This window comes from Neodiprion lecontei, chromosome 2 (genome assembly GCF_021901455.1).
Source record: "Neodiprion lecontei isolate iyNeoLeco1 chromosome 2, iyNeoLeco1.1, whole genome shotgun sequence".
Classification (NCBI taxonomy): domain Eukaryota; kingdom Metazoa; phylum Arthropoda; class Insecta; order Hymenoptera; family Diprionidae; genus Neodiprion; species Neodiprion lecontei.
The window spans coordinates 33,941,348-33,946,987 of NC_060261.1; the positions used below are offsets into that span (position 1 = coordinate 33,941,348).

General features: G+C 42.4%; 1 non-coding gene across 1 annotated transcript; it reads right to left on the bottom strand.

Moving 5' to 3' along the window:
• Positions 1-5,067: 5,067 nt before the first annotated feature.
• LOC124293190 lies at positions 5,068-5,232 on the bottom strand. Its single transcript, XR_006903137.1, has one exon. It is a non-coding gene; the product is annotated as a U1 spliceosomal RNA (small nuclear RNA).
• Between the last annotated feature and the right edge of the window lie 408 nt (positions 5,233-5,640).

Here is a 5,640-nt window from a genome sequence, read left to right on the forward strand (position 1 = left end):
ATCCACCCCGCAGACCCCGAGACGTGATCGTAAAAGGGACACGTTTCGCACCCCGCGGTCGCTAATCGCGTTTTCTCTTTCAGCGATCGGTTGAGAAATTACCCGGAGTTTTGCACGGTCTGCCGTTTGTTGTCGTTGTTGTTGTTGTTTTTGTTTTCGTTCCAAAACGCGCGAAGCGTCGATCGAGAGACGATCGTCTGATTGCCCGGAATGAACGCGCACGCGAACGACGAATGAACGAACGGATCCGGGTTGGAGGGGCGCTGGACCCAGGGTGCGATCGGAGTTTGGGGATGAAACGGGGGTGTAGGGGGATGTCCGTGCAGCAGCGGCAGCCGGCAACGGCGGGGGGGGCGGAGGCGTGCCGCGAGGCGCGAGAGAAACTTTCGAGCTGGTGTCGGTCCAGACAATGAGGCATTCAGCCGGGCATTGTGGGGAGACAACTGCGTTACCATAGACAAACCCGAAATCACCGTACCCGATCCGATTATGGATACCGAATAATAATGATCGCAGACTCTTCTGCAAAGAGTGGATTGCTGCGATAATACAACGAGGCACCGTTTATGTGTAGGTATCACTGTACCAACAACGCAGCACAGACCTTACGTTCCATCTACGATGTGCGTACGTGGTATAAAATTTTCGCGAGAGAGAAGATTTCACACATTCATCGGCCCGCGTTTCATTTCACTGATAAAACGCATTTCGATAACGATTCGCAAGGAGCTAATTTGCGTTACGAATTGATATTTCGACGCAATCTTAAATTGTTGACCAAAGTTTCGCTGTGATAGGAAAGAGTGACAATCGGTAGCGATTGTTGGAACGGTGTATAATGGAAGTAAACATTTTTTTCCATTTTGTAATGGGTTTCACACCTGAAACTCAAAAGTCAAATTCAGTACTGTACAAGCTGCTGGTAGGTTCTGACTTTACGAAAACGAAAATTTAACCAATTAGGATAGTTGGCTAGACGTTGCCGGTATTGTCCGGTATTGTTGACTTCCGGCAACCCGCGGAGGGACTCGTGCCCTCTCTCCCGATCTATCTACTCTCTGGCGGATTGTCACATTGTTTCCGGTTCTATTGTCTATCGCGTATCTATATATACGAATACAACATACGGGGTTGAATAACGTTGAACTACATTACAGTTTCACGGAGCTTTACCAACCCCGTCATTTTCCTGACCGTATTATACAGTGTACTCGCTCGTTTAGTACAAAAAGATGTTATATAAATAAAAGTAAAACGCGACTCCTGAATTATATCACACGAGATCGTTACAAGGTGACTACATTTTTCACCTTCCATCTGTTTAATATTTTTAAACGCATTTCCGGACACTCTCAAAATCGGTGAAAGAACGGAGTAAAATAAAAAGGAGTTAGTCTTGCAATTAATATTTTGCTCGAATCGTTTCTGAATCATCTTGAATTCAGATTGAAATACGAAAATATCGGAAGGGTAGGTGCGTGGTGTGAGCCTTAGGGTAGCCTTCAGAAATTGGTAAAATAGTAGCGATGCGGGTTGGACGGGGACGTTTGTGGAAATGTGAAAATGCAAGAATATATAGAAATATATGTAAGTAGAGATTGGCTCTAAAGCGGCGATAGAATCGCGGCATTTCCCGGGGATGCTCATATATAAGGGAAACTTATGCCGGGCGAATAGCTGAGAGGCGAGGCGAAGCGAAACGAGACACGTAACTTATCTTATCGGAAAGACACTTTGCAAGACGCGCGGACTGGACCAACCAGCCAATGCGGTACTCGGAATAACTGGACGTAACGCGAAATTGAAAAATCTGCCTAACGCATCTCTCTTACCCCAGGGTCGCCCGACTCTGACCGCGTTACCGACAACCGCCGGAAGTTTGACCAGGCCTCGATCAATTCCCGGGAAAGGAGAAAAGTAAATGACAAAAAATTGTGCGTACAAGTGACAGAAGAGAAAAAAAACAAATTTCAAATTCAACATTTCGTATCATTCATATATCTACCGGGGTTTGAAAAAAACTGACGTATTTTGACTTTTACGAGGAGAAATTTATTCCTCGATAATAAGACGAGGAATGATGGTTGACGAATGACGATCAGTCACCATTTGAGGTGCCCAAACCCAATACGCGGCCGTCTTTTCGGAATTTATACATAGGCACATAGGCAAGCCGTAACGTGAAATAGAAAGGCGTTTACAATAGTATATACCTGTATACCTATATACAGTATGAAAAGATAGAGGAGAGGGGTAGAGAATTGGAGCGAATTTTGAAATATCAATTTGAAACAGCCGGTTATGCGTCATGCTTTCCGCGAGCCTTCCATAATGGCCGGCTTTCCATTTTTATTTCCACTTTTGGTAGGTACGAGTTGACGCGGTAGGCGGGTCGCGATTTTCCAAACTGTTTATACTATTCGGCGCGAGGGATAATAAATACGTATTGGTAGATTATACTACCGCGTATATGCAGGCGTATCTATTCCGCGGTAAATGCTTCGCCCAATATCTTATACAGCTGGAAGTCCGGGCAATGCTTTACGATATTTTGTTTCCAATCTTCCCGGCGGAACTGGAACGCTCCTCCTTTTCAGCTTATAGCTGGAACACCCTGCAAAGACATTATATGGCCATTGGCCATCACTCGACTTTTATTACCTTTAATCGTAACGAACTACCCGGAGAATGGCTACCGCCGCCACCATTCTCCTTATAAAACACCCTCGCAACGTTATAGGTGCAACCGATTTTCAACCCCAAGTCTTATTTTTCGGCACTCCGTTTTCAACCGGCAATGGTTACCAACGTTACCCGTAATACGGCGTTGCGAAGAAAATCGACAACGGTTCGAATACATATTGCTTGACGGAACTAAAAATGTAATGTATATTTTACATATGTGTAGTGAATAAATGGACAGCACTTTTTTGGAGTCAAATCTACATCAATTATGGGAGATATACCTGTAACTCTCATTATCGTAGTTACAAATTATGTCACAATTGATGTAGATTTAACTAAAAAAAATATGCAGTCCGTAAATTCGCCACAGGAGATGTAAAATCTACGATATTTTTCTTTCCATGTTCCATTGCGAATTGGTGGTAAAAAAAAATAAATCGCACACTGGCAACAAACAGAATTCAAGTTATAAATTCACGCGAAAAGATGAGGATCCGTCAATTGCCTTCAAATAATACAGACCCCAGAGGGTGGAGAAAAGTTAAGATCCGTCTGAAACCGGCGCAGCACGGCTTATTTTATCACGTTCACCCTCTGGAGCATACAGACATGATTTTATTCTACATATAAGTATAGTTTTCCCCAAGTATGTACGATACAGGCTGCGACACGCGTACGAAACTTTCATATTCTCGAAAAGGATTATCTCCCTGCAAGTATAGGAGTATCTTTGTAAATATATAATTTTCGTAACGTTGCAGGATATTCCGACGATTCGGTAGAATCACGCACCAATAAATGCGGCCCGATGCATGCACACACATTTATAATGATACATACGCCTCCACAATGGAGGGATTTGTCACGCATTGATACCTCCTAGTAACACAGCAAGAAAGACCCTCCTTCTGTGCTTTCTCGTCTGCCGCACCAGGCTCGCATATTATTTACGTATCGGGTATAAGTGCGTTGTACCTATCATAATGCACATATGGAACACGACAAAGCTCTTTTAACTGCATCGCAAAATACTTTGCAGCCTGAAATAAAAAGAAAAGGTGTGAAAAAATAACTGAAAATGTATACTCGAGGCGACGATCGATTCGGTAAACTATACGTCGATTAACGACTATGCCATTGGGATTTGAGTGTTTCATTTTCGCTAATGCGGGATAATTAAATACTACTATTTAGAAGCTGTTATACACATATACAGATAGATAGATACGCCGACCAGTAACTGCAGGATGTTTACGACAGCTGTGCAGGTAAAGCGTGGCTGCAGCAGCGATACGGTAAGATTTCAGCAAGATAATCATAAAAAGTATGTATAGGTGTGTGTATATATATATACATATATAGGTAGGTATACTATATTATAGTAAGGCGCGAATATCTTTTGCGGTGTGGAAAATAGCCTAGGTAAACGAAAGCTAATCGGTTTGCGAGAATATAATTTGTGTTTTTAAATTTCCAGCACTAGGCCGGGTAATTGAATCTCTGCAAGATTACTTCGGCTTCTGAGACGACGGCGACGGCGGCGTCGCGACGTCTCGACCTCCCTCATGTTGCAGCCTCCGGGTTATTTAGGATAGATTATTATACCTTATATACCCGTGGTAAGAGGTGTATCTCAACTCAAATGAAAACGCTTTCATTTATAACAGAGTTAATTGTTGCAAAATTAATTTCCATTTAGACCGTAAAATCCGAACCATTCCAATGCCTCTTCCTTCCAAAACGACATATAAAGTAACGAACAATAAGAGACTAGAATATGTGGAAAAAAGACACAAGCGTCCGGTATAGTGCTGGGCGATATCTATCGATATTTATCGATATCGATAATCACAGGTCAAAATATCGAAGTTTTTCATCGATGTTTTACATACTCGATAATCGGTAGTATCTATACTTTTACTGCAATATCGACATGAGTATTAACAAAATTCAATTTAGAAAAATCTCAAATTCTCATATTAAATGCAGTTTTCTACCGTGTATGTAAGATAAGATCTAATTATCGAGTTATTATGTATTTCTACGTCGATAATTATAATAAATTTTCTGTACGGTAAAAATTTTATACAGAATAAATAATTATAGTACTTAAGTCTAAATAAATAAATCATGCCTAAAGCAGTTTTACGTTTCTTTTTTCCACGTAACATATAACCATCCGTATTTTATAGATCGATATTCGACCAGCAATAATACTGATAAATAGTGATATAGAAGAGCGCGACGCACATCGATATGAAACAACCGATAAAACAGCGAATATCGCCCAAGCTGGCTCGGTAATTATGACAAGTGTCACTCACCGCTCAGCAAATCCGTAGCTCAAGGCACTGATTATTGATGACTTTTGAATCTGGTTACATCAGAATAGCGCGAACGCAGTTCCCGACTCCCAAAAATAATACGCCCGAGATATCCACAGTAGGGATATTCGCAAGGTGTAGCTCGACCGAAGTGCAATGGATCGAGCCTCGTCCTGAAGGAACCTCCTTGTTGATCGTGATATCCTCTGCGCCAGGTAAGTATGCTCAGTGAAGGGTCACCAGACTACTTATACAAGTGGCGGTCAGTTTTACATGCGAGAAACGCCCAGGCAAGGCTGCGCCACCTAGCGGTATGTTTGCGAACTAGCCAGACTACTTATACAAGTGGCGGTCAGTTTTACATGCGCGAAACGCCCGGGCAAGGCTGCGCCACCTAGCGGTATGTTTGCGAACTAGCGCAGCTACATGCTGGATGCCGAATGTGAATCTGTAGGACAAGCCTGGCGAGTTGCGATGACAATAGATACAATTATAACGACCATAGTGTGCTGTTTCTAGACCTTCGAGAATTGAGCCTGTGAACGGAACTACAAAACTATTCTTTCCAGGTGATTATAAACATCGCACGATGTGGAATCACTTCTCGGATATCGGCAGAATTTTTTTAAAT